This window comes from Phyllostomus discolor, chromosome 1 (assembly GCF_004126475.2).
Source record: "Phyllostomus discolor isolate MPI-MPIP mPhyDis1 chromosome 1, mPhyDis1.pri.v3, whole genome shotgun sequence".
NCBI lineage: Eukaryota > Metazoa > Chordata > Mammalia > Chiroptera > Phyllostomidae > Phyllostomus > Phyllostomus discolor.
In genome coordinates this window covers 114,038,271-114,056,352 of record NC_040903.2, presented here as the reverse complement: position 1 = coordinate 114,056,352, position 18,082 = coordinate 114,038,271, and the positions used below count along the sequence as shown (strand labels likewise).

The following is an 18,082-nucleotide window of genomic DNA, read 5'->3' as shown; positions in this document are numbered from 1 at the left end:
GCTTTGCAGTGTGATACCCAAGCAACTGAGCCACACCAGTCAGAGTCTTTACCCATTTTTTAATTGGATTGTCCATTTTCTTGGTGTTGAGTTATATGAGTTTTTTATAAATTTTGGAAAGTAGCCATGTATCAGATGTACCATTGGCGAATATGTTCTCCCATACAGCGGGTTGTATTTTCATTTTGTTGATGATTTCCCTTGCAGTGCAAAAGCTTTTTATTTTGATGTAGTCCCATTTATTTATTTATTTATTTTCTTTTGTTTCCCTTGTCTGAGGAGATATATCAGAAAAAATATTGCTACGAGAAATGTCTGAGATTTTACTGTCTGTTTTCTTCTAGGATTTTTATGGGTTTGACTCTAACATTTAAGTCTTTAATCCATTCTGAGTTTATTCTTAAAAAGGTGGTCTAGTTTTATTGTTTTGCACGTATCTGTCCAGTTTTCCCACCACTGTTTTGAATAGGCTGTCCAAACCCCATCATATGTTCTTGCCTCCTCGTGTCAAATATTAATTGACCATTTAGGCATGGGTTTATTTCTGGACTCTCTATTCTGTTTTTATGCCAGTACCGTGCTGTTTTGATCACTATGGCCATGTGGTAATGGTTTGATATCCATGCACACACAATTCCTTCAACTTTGTTCTTTCTCATGATTGCTGAGGCTATGTGGGGTCTTTTGTGGTTCCATAAAAATTTGTGGAATATTTGATCTAGTTCTGTGAGATATGCCATTGGTGTTTTAATAGGAATTGTGTTGAATCTATAGATTGCTTTGGGTAATATGGAAATTTTAATGATGTTAATTCTTCCTATCCATGAGCGTGGTATATGCATCCACTGATTTGTATCTTCTTCAAAATTTCTTTCTTAAGTATCCTAGAATTATGCTAAGTAAAATAAACCAGTTGAAGAAGGACAAATACCATATGATTTCACTTGTATGTGGAATCTAATGAACAAAATAAACTAACAAACAAAACAGAAACAGACTCACAGATACAGAGAACACACTGACAGCTGTCAGAGGGAAGGGGGATTGGAAGGCTGGATGAGAAAGGTAAAGGAATTAGGCAAAAAAAGAAAGAAAGAAATGGAAAACAGACGCAGATCACAGTATGGTGATCACCAGAGGGAGAGGAGGGCAGGGGGCTGTGGAAGGGGAGATAAATGATAATGGAAGGAGACTCGACTTTGGGTGGCGAGTGTGCGATGCAGTGTGCAGATGGTGTGTTATAGAATTGTACACTTGAAACCTGTATGGTTTTATTAACCAAAGTCACCCCAATACATTCAATTTTTTAAAACTGTGCACAGTTCCGAGTAGTGGGACGAAACACATCACACTGCTCCACCCCTCCCAGGATGCAAATCACCCCACATCCACACTGTACGCACTGCCTGCCCGCAGCCACTCAGCGGCCTTCTCTGTGCCCAGGTCGGCTGCTGGGGTACCACAGTGCTGCATTCCAGTCACTCTTATTTACTCAAAAATGGCCCCGGAGCACAAAAATAGTGATGCCGGCAATTTAGATATGCCACAGAGAAGCCAGAAAGTGCATCCTTTAAGTGAAAAGGTAAGTACAGTACAGGAAGGTAGTTTGAGAGAGAAACCACATACATATAGCTTTTATTATAGTATATTCTTATTTTATTATTAGTTATTGTTGTTAATCTCTTACTGTGCCTAATTTATAAATTAAACTTTATCATAGGTATGTGTATACAGGAAAAAAGACAGTATGCTGGTGTGTGGAACTCGGTAGTCTGATTCATTTCTGGGTCCCTGGTGTATAGCGGGTGGTGTGAGGGAATGTGAATTCACCCACGGGGCCTTGGCTGGACCTGTGTGGAACTACTCACTTGGTTTCAGGCATCCATTGGAATGTATCCCCTTCAGATCAAGGATGACTGCTGTCCTTTATTCTCAAGGTGCAAGTGCAGGTCACTGGGGGTAAAGAAAAAGGAAGTAAGGCCAGAAAAGGTGGAATGTAATGTATCTCATGTGCCAGCTACAAGCCTCAGTGTCGCTCTGGGTGGGGGTGTGGCCAGAGGGCTGCATAGAGGAACGCACCTTGGAGCAGGCCAAGAAGAGAAAAAGGAGGGAGAATTTATCTGCCCAGTGGCTTCCCATCTTCTGTTTCCAACTGACAAGTTTCACTCCAGGAAATGAACTTACCCATGCTTTGGGGCTCATCAACCCCAAGGTTTCTGTCCTCAGATGCTATTCTGGCTGCGTTCCAAAATCACTTTGAAGCCAATAGAATTAGTGTAATGCATTCAGAGCAGGTCGACACACAATTTCTGCATTTGTGAAATGAGAGGGCTGGCTGAAGGCTCCCACCCCCTGCCCCGCATGGCTCCTGCTCCGGTTCTGACTGTCTCGCAGAGAGGAAGGCTCAGGGGCCCACCGCTGCTCAGTCACACCACCACTGCTGCTGCCTGTGGTCACATCCCCATGAGCTATTCTCACAGCACAGCACAGCACAGCACAGCCAAGGCCCAATAGGTGAATTCGCATTCTCCCATACCACCTGCTATACTCCAGGGACCCAGAAATGCAGGGCCCTGTTTTATGCCATTGTTAATAATAGTAATTGCCACCTATTACCATCTTTTATTGTAGCACCAGCTTTGTGTCTGACATAAAAACATACACATGCATTTTGTTTAATTCTGACTACAACCTTGAAGCTGTGCATCATTTGCCCGTTTTACAGATGGAGAAATTGAGTTTGGATATGCTCTGGGACTTTGCCTAAGATCACCAGAGTAAGGCGGGCCTGGTTTAGACTCAAAACACTATAGCTGAATTTCTATGAGGAAGCCAATTAACAAACATGCTAGAGGGACATTCACTGTTCCTTAATCAGGCAGGTTTTCTCGATCTTTTATAAAAGTGGTTTGTGGCCAGTGCACCCACACACTCTCCAGGCTAAGGTTCCCAGGCAGCTTCCTGTCTAGATATCTGTGTGCGTGTGGGAGTGCTCACTGGACCAAGGCCCCTCCCCTGTTGGTGAGTACAGCCTGCTGCCTCGTGGGCTGAGCCTGGGCCCCCACAGTGGGTCATTGTCCGGACAGAGCCCAGGGGAATGGAGAGTGGGGTCCTCCCGTCCTTTGCCCGTACTTGATGGCCTCCTCCCTGGTGAGACACCCCTTCAGCAGCTGCCAGAGCATCGGCCACTCCTGGGAAATTAAAACCATTTCACCCTGGCCTGGCCTAGGTCAGGGTGGTGTGACAAATGCCCTTTCCAGATTCTCTTCATCAGGAAGTAGCTGCCTGGGACACCACAGTCATTCCTCTCAAGGGAACAATCATTCTTTTTTTTTTAATTATTTATTTTATTTTTAGAGAGGGAAGGGAGGGAGAGAGAGAGAGAGAAACATCAATGTGTGATTGCTGGGGGTTATGGCCTGCAACCCAGGCATGTACCCTGTCTGGGAATCGAACCTGCGACACTTTGGTTCACAGCCTGCGCTCAATCCACTGAGCTATGCCAGCCAGGGTGAAACAACCATTCTTGATAGGTGGAATTATTGTTTTTTAAGCCAAGAAGCTACCGTTCTAAAGTTGCTAAAACTGGGTCAACATTTGGCTTCAATTCCTAGCATAAATATCAGTATGGAGAACACTTGCAGTTGCAGATGCCCTGTAGAGCAATGAATGCAACCCATTACATGCTGGGCAGCTGGGCAGTGAATTGGGGAATTGAAAATGTTAACTCTTGCTTGTTTAGAAGCAAGAAACACGTTTTTTAGGTAGTATTTCCTTGGGGTTTTTTAGAGAGAGAGAGAAGAAGGGAGGGAAATGTCGATTGGTTGCCTCTAGCACACCCCCAACTGGGGACCTGGCCTGCAACCCAGGCATGTGCCCTGAATGGGAATCTGGAACCGAACCATAGACCTTCCGGTTTGTAGGCTGCTGCTCAATCCACTGAGCCACACCAGCCAGGGCAGTGGTATTTTCAAAGAGAGAAAAGTGGCACAATGCAAATATAACCTGAGAGATGATACTGATGATTGATGATAAGTGTTCCATGACGAGGCTCTATTTTGTAGGTGTTTAAGAAGTTTTTGTTAAGTTGCAATGCCCTGTAAATGCTTCCCCTAATTTAAATATTTCTCAGGGTATGGGGGGGAGGGTAGTGCTGTGGAATGAGTCTCTTTGACCTTTCCTGCCCCCAGAGATCCTCAGGTATCTCTGACATGAAGACTGAAGTTCCTCAGGGAGGATGTTATGGGGCCATTCTTCTCTGGCTTGGATGACACATACTGTCAGGGCCAGCTTCCTGGGTCTGAAAACAGGGTAGCCCACAGGGTCCTATCCTCAGAAGGGCCCTGAGTTTTGTTTAATGCACTGGGATGAATTAGAATTTCATCATTGAACTTGTGACTTATAAGTGAAGTCCAGTGGGCTTGGAGCCCCCTGCTCCCAGTGTGGTCTTGGTCTTACCTCTCTGCTTCCTTGGTACAAGTTCTTGGCTGCCAGCTCGCTCATCTTGTTACATCAGATTCACCTGGCCTCCTCTTCCCCACCCTGCAGACTGTTAGGTTGAATAGATAACAAGCCAAGGCAGGGAGGAGGAGGGAGACATTCTCACCCGCTAACTCAGCAGTCCTGAGCCTGGTCTGATAAGATTGCCAGGTGTTCCAACTTCACTAGAAACACCATGTTAGCCCTGGAGGAGGGGCCCCTTGAAGTTCTATGTATCTTTTCCAACATCTGGGAAAGAAAGCCCTTGAAACTGTGTATTCATCCCAAGGTTTAGAAGGGGAAGAGGAGGGGGTCCACAGCTCCCCAAGAAGAAGGTGCTGTGGTTAAAACAGCTTTGGTTAATTGTCTGTTTCCGGTCATTATCTGTTTTACTAATGCTTACAGAAAGAGCTCATTAATAACTTTGGGTAACTGCCTCAACTTTAATTAACTGCCTCCTGTCACATATCTGTTTTACAAGATGGAGAAGTATGGTCTGGAGCAAGATAAGAATTCTGGGCTAACAGACCCCCACACATACCTATGTTTGGGTAGTCATGCCCACCCTGGGGGAAGCTGGCACCACCTTCACCCACCAATCAATATGCAACGCCCTCATCCCATCCTGCCAATCGTACAAGTCTTCAAGACAAAGGACCTAATGCTCTTGCCGCCCCTGCTTTTGCAGCTCTTGCTTTTTGCCACCCAAGCCTATGCCTTTCACCCCGACCTTGGCAAGACCTGATCTGCTCTATGAGACCCTGCTTGCATGCTAATAGATTTGCTGATCTGTAATTCTTTACTGCATTGGCAAGAAGAACAGAGTTTCTTCCTTAACACAACCACTGGCCACCTTTCCCTTGACTGGCAGCAAATGTGGCATGTTCAGTGGGGCAACTTTGACAAAGCAAGCCCCTCTCCCACTCCAATCTGGATGCTGGCATATCCTGGCTTGGAGGTTGGGACTGCAGGCCCGTGGGAATACAGTGAGCCCCATATGTGCACGCCAAGTCTCGGGGCTTGTGCACCCCTACCCCACCCCTACATGTCAGGTTCTGCACTTGCCCTGAGAGTATTTGGGATCACTTTGCAGGAAGGAGTATGACATGAAATAAATAAAGAGGCACTTTCCCTTTCCACCAAAGACTGAACACTGCATTTCCCAGGTTGGAGCTGAAACACCAAAGTGAAACACCAACGATGTCCCACTGGAGCAGAGTGGAGCTGCTCAGGGCAGAGCAGACCTGTCTGGCTGGCCAGCCTGAGGGGAACATGCCCTGGGGCCACCTCACCCCAGAGCCACTTTACTCGGTGCTGTTTTCATGGCTGTGTTGTATCTAATTGAGCTGTTCCACAGCCACGCTGTATCACCAGTGAGCTGTTTTGCACTTAAAGTTTCCTTCTTCATCACACCCCCTCTAAATAGATAGATAGATAGATAGATAGATAGATAGATAAAACATCATCACAGATTAAGAGAATAATCCAGAATAAAGGAAACAGCTGTCCCCTGCTCTTTGAACAAGGGACCCGGTGATTTCATTTTGCACTGGGCCTGGCCAATTCTGTAGCCAGTCCTATGTGCAGTGTCCTGCTGCAGCCAGCTCACTGGCTCTTGACTCTGAACTCAGTTACATCATGGCAAAAGCTTGAAAGGGCCACGTGGTAATCTTAACAACACAGAAATCATGCAAATGCTGCAAAATAAGACTTTCTTTTAGGGCTAATTGTTAAACATTTGCCAGCATGTTATTGTGCAGAGTACTCAATAATACCAGAAACTTCTTACTCTGGTTATTTTTATTGGCTAAACTGGGCAGGCCCAAACTTCTGGGGGTACAGTACAGAGCCATGTTAGTAAGGCTAGGGAAGAAGCAGTTACAAAGTCCCAGGCACTGAACCAAAACACTTCACCATCATTTCAGGGATGAGGAAACTAGTTCAGAGAGGTAATGGGACTCACCCAAGACCACACAGCAGGACATCTGCTGAGCTCACATTTGGACCCACAGTTTTGGCTCTTAGAAGAGGCTTTTTTTTTTTTTTTTTTTTTTTAGATTTATTGATTTTAGAGAGAGGAGAGGGGGACAGAGAGAAAACATTGATTTATTGTTCCACTTATGCATTCACTGGTTCCTTCTTGTATGTGCCCTGACCTGATCAAACCCACAACCCTGGCCTATTGGGACGATCCTCTAACCAACTGAGCCACCCAGCCAGGGCAGAAGAGGCTCTTTAGAGCCACATGTCTCTTGTTGCTGCACAGTGCCTAGCACAAGGCTCTGGACTTCAGGAACAAATTGGGGCAATGGGGTGCAGGAGGAGTAGGCAGAGGGTGGGGGTAGGGGGGACTGGAGGAGAGAACCCAGAAGCCCCAATCCTGTACTTTTGTCTCCTTCCTGGATCTTCACAGCCTGAGGTAGAAGGTGGGAAAATGGGCAGCAGGACAGCACATTCCAGCAGCCACTGACTAAAGCAGAAGCACCAATATTTGCTAAGCCCAGGGGTATCCCAGACATGCCTGCAGGGTTGGTGGGGGAGCAGTGCCTAGGGTCTCTTCCTCTGGAGCCAGGGAATCAGGGGAGGGAGAAGCCCCTCCAAGAGGTTTCCCCTGACACCAGTCCCTTTGTCACATTTATATATGAGCCTCTCACACACTCAAGATGTAAAGCCAGTCACAAAGCACCTTCTCAGTTATAAACAGAACAGGGAGCTGACCCCGTTTTACACGTGAGGAAACTGAGCCCCACAGAGAAAAAGAACAGGCCCAAGGGCTGGCAAGTGGGAGCCTGAAGTGGAGGCAGGACCAAAAAGCTTAGTCTCAACATCAACAGTACTTGATCCAGCATCTGGTCTGCTTTTTTTTTTTTTTTTTTTTTTTTTTTTAGAAAGGGGAAGGGAGGGAAAAAGAGAGGGAGAGAAATATCACTAGCCCCCAACCAGGGTTCTGGCCATCAAGCCAGCTTTCAGTTCACAGGCCAGCACTCAATCCACGGAGCCACACCAGCCAGGGTCATCTATTGGCGAGACCTGCCGTACCCTCACCTCTTACAGCTTCCCCAGGCTGTTGTCTCCCCAAGGCACCCTCCCATCTTTTTACCTCCAGCTCAGGTAGCCCTCCCCACCCCATACCCTCTCCAAATCTAGACCCTCTGGCCTTGCCTAGCTCAGACCTGACCTGCTCTTGCTCACAGGGCTCTTACCCTCTCAGGAGCGAAAGTATGAGGGACTGGGAAGCAGGGCTTTGAGTCCTAATTCTGTCACCCAGGGTGACCTGGGGCTACCCTGATCTCTGTTGGCCTCAGATCCCTTATCTGGACTCAGCTCAACTGCCTCACCAGGGTACTGAGAGTCTAGAAAAAAAAACCTCTGACAGTGGGCACAGGGCACAGCATTGTCCCAACCCTGTGCTCCACTCAGACCAGTTGTCATCTGCCCACATTGTCTTGACTTCTGCCTCTCCCCTGGGGTTGGGAGACCTGTGTCTGGCCTGAGGGCTCAGCTAGGGTGAGCACAGGCCTCCAGCTCTCCTCCACCGGCTCCCATGGGAGGCCTGGATGGGCTGACTGGATGCAGAGTCTGGAGGTCACCATGAGGCCTGGCCCCCAGGCAGTTCTGCTCTTCAACCCTCTAGAACACAGATGGCAAACACCAGGCCCTGGGGTGGAATCTGGCCCTCTACCTTGTTTTATCGCCCTGGCACTGTGTTTCTACCTCACCACAGCACCCAGCTCCTTGCCCCTAGTTAAGGAGTAGTTACATTTATACAGTCCTCAAATTACATTTGGCCCTTTGAAGGCAACCATGGAGGCTGATGTGGCCCCCAGGGGAAAATGAGTTTGACACCCCTGGTCTAAATGGTATTTTGAGTTGCTTTGGGGGCTCAAGTCCTTTCGGACTCACCCCTTGGCATTGCCACTGCTTCGGGTCATAAAACGTCTATGGTTGAAAAGGGACCAGTACCAGCCATGCCTAGGGACCCCCGGAGGGCTCCTGACCTTCGGATCCTGGGAACCCTGTCAGCAGGCCCACAGCGAGAGGTGGGAAGCTCCGCAGGCGCGGCCCGAAAGAAGGCGGCTGGGGCTTCCACTTCTATCACCTTTCCCCTACGGTAAACAGGCGGGGCTCTGGGGGCTTCTCCTGCAAGCTTGGCGCCGAGTTACATCAGGGTTCCCGGGAGCTTCCCGCCCTTGCCACCAGGTCCCCGCGGTCTTCACCTGATGTTATGGCCAAGGAGCAGAGGCTGGCCAGGCACCACCCTCCCCAGGCGGCTTGGACAGGAAGGTCTCCAAGATTTCTCCGGACGCCCCTGGGACTTGGTTGGAACCAGTTCGATCGAGAGTGGGAGCTGTGCCACCGCCACGCAGGAAAGGCCCCTCCCGACTGGGGGAGGAGAGATCCCCAGAGCCCAGACCGGTGGCGGAGGTGGGCTGGAAGTCGGACCGGGCTCTCTGCTCTGGAGGGGTGGTGAGTGTTCGCAAAGGTTTTCCCCAAAAGGCTGGCTCTTCCTCCCAAGGCCTCGGAGAAGACACTGCCTTGCAGAGCAAGCAGGACTTTGTAGTGCGTGAACAGCCCCTCCCCCCACGCGCTGCAGGACACTGACCCTCTGGGTGAAATGAAACACAGTTCCTGCCTGCCCCTCCCTTGCCCCAGCGGATTGGAAAAGATACTGAGATGCACAGCCAGGAGGGCAATTTCAGCTCAAGATGACAGCTTCCACTTCACAGCTTGCTTGAAGGAGGCTGGGCACCCTGCGCTTGGGAGACCCTCAGAGTGCAGGCCAACGCTGGTCAGAGAGGCAGCAGAGGGGTGCTTGCTGGGACCTCCAGGGCTATGCAGCCCTGCAACTCCGCGATCTGGTGATTCTGCATCTGGTGATTCTGCACCTGCGCAATCCAATACGGTAGCCACTGTTGGGCACTCGAAATGTGGTGTGAGGACGTCCTCCGAATTCCAGAGTTGGCATAAAGATTATTTTAAGCTGGAGACATTTAAGATTTAACAAATGCAGAGAAAAGACTCCTGGGAGCTTCTTTTATCTGACAAAAGGCAGCAACTCCTAGGAAATGAGGCTGCCATGAATGCCCTCTCCAGGGGAGTTTTAATGTTTTGAAGAAGATGAAAGACCATTCCTCCTTTATAGACAAACATTATCACAAGCCTTATCTTAAGTCTGTGCGCCCAACAGGCCATTTGTTTTCCTAAAGAAATCTATTTGTTTTCCTCATAGAAGCCATTTCTTTCCCCTCCCTTTTCCTAATTTAGGAATGTAAGTCTTTAACTTTAATCATTAAATGAGGCAGCTACTTCCTTTGTTGGTTCTTGTATACATATGAAACACACTTTTTTTTCTCCTCTTAATCAGTCTTTTGTCAGTTTAATTCACAGGCCCCAGTAACTGAATCTAAAAGGAAAAGTTTTTTCCCTCCCCTAGAGAGGCTAGTCTTAGTTGACATGTGCAAGAAGCATACAATACACACAGGATTTCAGAGACTTAAAATGAAATGAAAGATAATAACTTCATATTTGATTACATGTGAAATAATACTTTAAATAAACTGGGTTAAATGAAATATATTACTACAATTTCACTTGTTTTGTGTCTACTAAAATTTTTATATATATATTTTATTGATTATGCTATTACAGTTGTCCCATTCTTTTCTCCCCTTTATTCCCTTCCACCCTGTATCCCCCTCTGACCAACATCCCTCCCCTTAGTTCATGTCCATGGGTCATATATATGAATTCTTTGGCTCCATCTCCCATACTATCTTTAACCTCTCCTGTGTATTTTTTGCCTACCATTTATGCTTCTTATTCCCTGTACCTTCTCTCCCATTCTCTCCCTTACTCATCCCCACTGATAACCCTCCATTGTGATCTCAATTTCTGTGATTCTGTTCCTGTTCTAGTTGTTTGCTTAGTCGGTTACTTTGTTTGTTTTTTAGGTTTGGTTGTTGATAGTTGTGAGATTGTCATCATTTTAGTGTTCATATTTTTTATCTTCTTTTGTTTAGATAAGTCCCTTTAACATTTCACATAATAAGGACTTGATGATGATGAACTCCTTTAACTTGACCTTCTCTGGGTAGCACTTTATCTGCCCTTCCATTCTAAATGATAGCTTTGCTGGATAGAGCAATCTTGGATGTAGGTCCTTGCCTTTCATGACTTGGCATACTTCTTTTAGCCCTGGCTGTAGAATATCATCCTGATATGCTTAGGTTGCAGGTTTGATCTCTGGTCAGGGCACATATAAGAAGTATCCAATGAATGCATCAATAAGTAGAACAACAAATTAATGTTTTTCTCTCTTTCTCTGTCCAAAACCAATAAATTAAAAAAGTTTAAAGCAGCAAAGGATTTAGCAATTTTGTCTGTGGGAATTATTTTTCTTTTCTAATAAATTAATGAAAAATAAAAAATAAAAATAAAAAAATAAAATAAAATGTGCCTGGTATTATATTTCTATTGGCTAGAACTACTAAATGTCAGGTGACCTTGTGTCTTTGGCTTTGTTTCTACCAGGCAACATCAACACAGCTTTATTAACTGAATGCTCTGTGTCAGGTCCCGAGCAGCTTGGCCACTTGGGGGTGGAGAAGGAGGAGGCACTGTGCCAGCCCTTGGGAAGCTGCCCAGCCCCTCTTGACTTCCAGCTCAGCCTGGCTGAGTTCTCCTGCAGTCCTGCCTCCCCTCCTCCACAGGACACTCAGGCCAGCAGAGGGTTGGGCAGGGGTTTCTGGAGCTTCCTATGACTCTGCGCACTCAACCCGCTCATCCCGTGCCACCCCCCATTCCCTAGGACCTGTTTCATTAAAAGATGCTCCTTAAAACCATTCGGGATACAGGCTGGAGTCTGGGAAAGAAAGCTATCCCAGGCTTAGAATTAAACCAAGCAAAACAACAAAAATCTCCTGCAACTGGTGTTTCTGATTAACTGAACCCATACCTGGCAATTTGGAAGGACGGTCCTGGTTGGTATGATGCAGGTTTAACTCACACAGATGATACAAAAGTGACATTCCTTTTCCTTCTCTTATATAAACTTGCTCATAATAATATCTGACACTCTTACTATGCTTACTGTATGCCAGACACTGTACTAGCAGCTTACATTAATTCATTCATTTCACATGAATTCAATTGGATTTCAGGCACAACAATAACAACCCTATGAGGTAAGTACTACTACTATCCATTGTCCATGGGTGAGAAAACAGAGGCACAGAGAGGTTAAGTAAACTTGCTCAAGGTCACACAGCTAGAAAGGAGCAAAACTGGGAATGAAACCAGATAGCCTGGCTTTAGTGTTTATGCTCCAAATCACTTCATTACATTACACAGCTTCATCCAAGATTCTGAAGGAAGCTATTGTGTTGTTTTCCTTGACGGGTTCCTTTGCTAACCAGCTTATGATAAAACTGTGACCTATGCTCACAACTAAAATATGTCTGAGATTAGCTTTAACAGATTAAAAATGGTGAGGTGAGGATATGACCAAATGCTTGGGGAGAAGAAAAATAATCCCAGAAGAATACATTTTCCAGTCATTCTTTGTCCATTTCTCTGTGTGGGTGGGCAAGGGGGCACATCTATGAGTAGGTACAGCGTGTTAAAAAATAAACTGCTACCTGGCTGGCATAGCTCAGTGGATGGAGCGCGGGCTGGGAACCAAAGTGTCCCAGGTTCGATTCCCAGCCAGGGTACATTCCTGGGTTGCAGGCCATAACCCCCAGCAACCGCACATTGATGTTTCTCCCTCTCTCTCCCTCTCTCTCTCTCTCTCTCTCTCTCTCTCTCTCTCTCTCCCCCCTTCCCTCCCTAAAAATAAATAAATAAAATCTTTAAAAAAAATTAAATGTATTCCAAAATGCATTTATTAAAAAAAAAAAACTCTAAAAAAAAAATAAACTGCTGCTGAAGGTATTTGTGGCCTGGGTTGATAGGCGCCTGGGAAGGCTCAGAAATGTGGACACACATTTGGCCTGCAGGGGTGGGGTGGAGGGCAAAATTCCTACAAATGCGAATGGGAAACAAGCATTTCAGATGGGGGTGGGGGCTGGAATCCACGAAGAAGAGTGAGGTATGGCAGGACAGGAAACAGCTGATGGCCAGCGTTTACTTTTGTGCATTGTTTGTGCTGAGCTGGAATGATGTTCTCCTTCATCCTGACCTTAGGCCACAACCTAACACCAACACTGCTTTGTGCCAGTCAGCTAAGGGGCTAAAGGGCTGGGGATTAAGGAGGTGAGGAGTGGGTTTCTAGCTTGGGAAGGAGTGGGCCTGGAGGCCATGAGCACAGGGCAAACTACTGGGTGGGAAGTCTGCCTGGAGAAACGTAAGTCACTCAGCCATCCCCAGTGTTACTGGTGGAAGGTGTGGTCAGTGGGTTCCTGCCAGTTGCAGGTTAGGCAATGCACAAGGTATCTAGCCAAAATGGCATCTAGTTCCTGAAATCCAGCACATGCTCTGCTCACAAGTCAGGCTCCCTGTGTGGCCTCTTCCCAGTCCATGTGGGCTGGCAGCCTCTGCTGCCATGCATGGAACCTCTGCTGAAAGCTGAAGACTTGAGGCCCTTTTGAAGCTGGAGCAGTTGGCATTCATGCTGCCTATCCCTACCAGAACCAATACGTAGAGGCAAGGATTGAATGTTTATGGGCACTTCCTTCAGATGCCAGTGATCTGAGAAGACAGATGGCGGGTTATGTGCTCTAAAAACCGTCTTAATGTCTCATCCCAAGCCGATCTTTTTATAAAGAGAAGAAAAGGGTAAGGGGTTTGGAAAAAGTTTAATCAGATAAGAGTCAAAGTCCAGCTGCAATTTCCTGGTATTTCTTTATCTACTGATCAACAACTCCTTATCTGCATCATAGATGTCCCCTCCCTGGAACACAGTGGCTCAGATACCCTCTCTGTCCCTTGCAGACCCCCTGGGGCACAAAGGTTGAATTGCTTATTGACCTCCGGGAGTCCTATAGGTCACTATTCCAGTTCCTGGAACAACAGACTTCCACAGCATTAATCACTTAAGCTTATCAACTGTAACTGAAGCTAAAATCTTTCACTTTGGAGTTCCCCTATCCCTTGGGCATCAGCTACTTGGGTCCCACCCATAGTGTAGGCCTGGGTGGCTGCTCTAGATCTTCCTGAGTCGGAGAAAGCCCCGCTGGGCCTCTGCAGGGCTCATCGTGAGTCCGATGCAGCCTCTGCAAATGTGTCGAATAGATGGGACCTCAAAGACAAGGAGCTGGGGCCCATAATTGGGGTCCCAAGTGACACGATATGAGCAACAGAGCATCTGAGTTTGCTAATTAGGGTTTATTTTAAAAGAAGTTAGAGCAGCCCTAGCTGCTGTGGCTCAGTGGATTGAGTGCTGGCCTGTGAACCAAAAGGTTGTCAGTTTGATTCCCAGTCAGGGCACATGCCTGGGTTGTGGGCCAGGTCCCCAATTAGGGGCATGAGCGAGGCAACCAATCAATGTATCTCTTGCATGTGGGATGTTTCTCCCTCCCTTCCTCTCTAAAAATAAATAAATAAAATCTTAAAAAAAAAAAGAAGTTAGAGCAGACTGAAGGGTTTGTGCATTTGTTTACCCATTCATTTCTATTCTTTACACTGATATGGACACCCAATATATTGGTTTTCTAATTTAGTCTCATGACATACTATTGACTTAAAAATGTCTAAACCTATAAAGAATTTTTATAAGAGTTTATGTGAGCCAAGCTGGTGACATGCTGGGAAACAAGATCTCAAATACTCAGGTGAATGACAGTTTTGCGGTTCTTTTTATACATTTGGAATTAAGGAGGGAATGTAAGGAATATTACATGAAGGGGAGAGAAAGCAAGGTAGGGGGAAATCTCTGTGATCGGGGTACAAGACAGTTAACAAGATCATGTGCTTTCCGGAGGGTGGTTACACCACTGAGGGGTTTGAAAAAGAGGATTACTCCTGGCATTTCAGAGGCATTTTAACCTAGAGGCACAGGAACAATGGACAGGGCTTGCCTAAGGCAAACATAAACCTTCTTATAGGCCTGGAGTGTGAGTATTCACCATGACCGGCCCAGTTAGGAATTTATAGCTGGATCACCCTGTGAAGTTACTTTCCCTGGAACCTTTTTACATCCACACTGGAAAATGCAAATAGGCCATAGTTCTCTGAGAAATAAAGAGGTCTGTTCCTGAACAGAAGACACCGACTATGGTCAAGTGGGCCCCAGGGAGCAGGGCAGGCCTTTCATGTCCAAGCCCTGGTCCACTTCTTGGGTTCACCAGCATTGCCTACCACCTCCCACGACCCCATAGATGGCTGAGCAGTGGGCACAGTTTCCCCAGTTTGTAAAATGCTTTTACAGGCCCTTTGCCCTCAAGGGCTTCATGCTGCTCCTTCTGGAAACAAACAGGGACCATGGCCACAGGCAAGGCTCAGGCTGTGGTCAGCAAAAAGCACCCTCTGTGTGGATCACAGGAAGCCCCTGTAGACTTCTGGAGGGTGCCACTCAGAGACAGGGATGGAATCTTTATGGACGCTTTATTCAGATGGCCGGCGATCTGAGAAGATGGCGTGTTCATATCTTAACAGACCATCTTGTTTTTTCTTTCCAGGCCAAGGTTTTCATAGCAGGGAATAAACAAGGTGTGGTGAAGGGTTTTGGATTCAGGGCAAGTTAATTGGATTAAAAAAAAAAACCTTCAGCATTCTCCCCCTGGGCAGTGGTAAGCTGTGTCCTGGGCCATCCCACCCTGGAGCACAATGGCTCAGATATATCATCTTGAGTTGCTTGCAGTCCTTCTGAGGAACAAAGGTGGAACTGCTTATGGTCTCCTGGAGTTAGGGTGGGTCATACCTTTAGTTCCTGGAACAAAAGCTTTTACTTGCATTGATTACTAAGCTTACTAGCTATTACTTAAACTAAAATTTTCCAACTCTAAGTCCCCTATATCAGCAGGACTTGCTTGCCCCCCAGCATTGAGCCTTTGGAGGGAGGAATGACTAGGGAGGTGGTTTTGGCTTTCTGGCATTCCCAGAATTCCAACTGACTCACAGAATTTCTCTTCCAGAGTAGGGAAAACAGACTTCAATCCTACACTTTCTCAGGGTTTCAAGAGCTTCTGAGGAAGGTGGAGGAGGAACACAGACTCCCTGGACGCATACTGCCTGTCAGGGCCCTTCAAGTGCGTTGGAACACTGGGCACTTAACGCTTACCATGAACTTGGGCCAGGATCACCATCCCTCAGTCAAGGACCCTGGAGCTCACAGAAGTAAAGGGCCTTGCCCTGAGTGGCAAGTTGGGATTTGGGCCTGGACTAAGTATCTGATGCCGTTTTTTTTCACCAGAGCATCCTAAGAAGCCAGTGCTTATCTCAAGGAAGGAGGCATTAAGGGGATTTGTTGCCACGACAGTGAGGCAGCAGTGGGACTATTCTGGACTGAGCTGTAGACTCACCCGGGAAGCAGACCCTGCCCCCACCAAGCCTTTCCCCAGCTGCAGGCTATTTGCTTCTCCTGCAGCTGGAGTTTCAGTCCTGTGACTGACCACATTCCCAGGTTGCCCCAGTGTGTGGGCCTTGGCTGGGGGGCAGGCTGACTTCCTGTCCATCTGGATACCCTGCGCCTTCATACTACTGGTTACCCAGGCCTGACATGCTCTCCTTCTCCCCAAGTCTGAGCAGGCCTTGGTGGGGCCCACACTCCCATTATGACCTCTGCCTGGGCCAGTGCAGCTCTGAGTTGTGGGAGAGGGGGTTTGGCAAGAGGTGGCTTCCCTTGATGTTCACTTCCTGCCCCATGGCCTGGGTGCCACTGCCTCCTGTTTCCCCCTCTAGCACTATTGCTCACCCCACACCCAGCCCCCTGTAACCCCCTCTGGAACCTGGGCTGTTATAATTATTGTCCTGTTGTTAAAGGTGGGAAAAGTAAGCCTAGTCAGGGAATGTGTTGGCCTTCCCCTCACTCCAGAGCCACTCCACTTGCTGTGGTTCCACACACTCTTTGACAGTGTCTCATGTCTTTTGCAAGAGGTCTTCTCTGTCCCCACTTGCCATAGGCTGCCCCCATCCCCTCTCCCCACTCAGATCCCTAATCTGACCCCAAATTTTCTGCTTCTTTACCTAGGGGACCTTGGGGACTTGGCAGTCCTCCTCCCCTTCCCCTGCCCATATCCCTGATGTCCCAGCCAGCTAGGAGTCCCCAGATAAGCAGAGCTGCTGAGGAGGTGTGTGTGGGTGATCATACGCGGTCCTGGTGACTGCTAGGAGAAGCCCTGTCCTGAGTGGGGCTCCTCTGCTTCCCAGTCCCTGAGGGATTTGTCAGTTGGCACTACTGCCCTATACTGGAAAACCCGTATCAGTGAATGCTGGGGGGCACCTGTGGGTACAGGGGCCTTGCAGCCTGGCCCCTTGGCCTGCCTGGACTTGCCCAGCCCTAGGCCATGAAGTCATGGAGACCACCTGAAACCCCTTCCCAGGGGAGCTGTGCAAAGGCAGGCAGGCCTTACGAGGTGCTAATTACTCAGCTAATTGGAGCCAAGTGAGTTACAGATGGTCTGGTTGACAGGAGGTAGGGACTGCATGAGGGGAGGGGATGGCTGACAGAGGGTCCAGAGCAGGCAGTGGTTGTTCATAAATGGTTGATTTACTAGGGCTGACCAGCTGCCTTCACAAGCATCCTGAGTGGCAGCATGTGACATGCACAGTCCTGTTCGGGCCCAGAGGCGTGCCTGCCCCCTGGTAAACCCATGCCCCGTGTCATCTCCTCACCCATTGGCTCAGTGCTGATGCAGGAAGCTCAGCAGACTCAGTGCCCAGACTCCATGCCCTGCGCCCCTTTCACCCCCCCAGCGGCAAAGATGGCCTAAGGAGTGCACGTTGCTGATGAAGTATGTCACATTTTTTATATCATTGAAGTTAGGAAGTGTTCCACACCACAAGAAACCAAGAACAGAAAGAAGGCTGTCGTTTTTTGTTTCAGTGTGGACAAAATGTGCCTCATAGTAGAAGGCAAAGAGATCTTGGTTGGAAATGTAGGTGTAACTGTAACCAATTCCTTCAGGCATTTTGGAAGTGCTTCCTGAGAAAAATTGTTGCTATGCTTTATACAATGCAAGCTTTGAACCCAAGAAATTCAGAAAAATGAAATGATCTATGTGAGCTCCCAGGATGCAACAAAAAATCAATTTCAAGGCATAAAACATGAATGTCAAGCAAATGGGCCAGAAGACCTCAATTGGGCTTATATTGCTGAACAGCTAGGTAGGGCCTTAATTGTAGCTTTTGAAGGATGCCCTGCATAGGTTATCATTCAGTGCCACAAATCAAAACCTTCTGTGTTTAATGTTACCCTTTAGCTATATAAGTAAAGCAAATCTGTTTAGGCTGGGGTCTCACTGAGGTGGGGCTATCTTGTCATCTATTAGAGCAAATTAAACATTCTATAAAAATGTGCAAACAGCCCTAAATAAATATAAAGTCTCAAGTTTTTTTTTAATTTAAAAATATGTTTATTGATTTTAGAGGAGAGGAAGGAAGAAAGAGAGAGAGAAACATCAACTGGTTCACTCCCACATGCTCCAACCGGGGATGGAACCCATAA

General features: G+C 47.3%; 1 pseudogene; it reads left to right on the top strand.

Moving 5' to 3' along the window:
- The first annotated feature begins 17,339 nt into the window (after positions 1-17,339).
- On the top strand, positions 17,340-17,783 carry LOC114492024 (annotated as a pseudogene).
- The last annotated feature ends 299 nt before the right edge of the window (positions 17,784-18,082 follow it).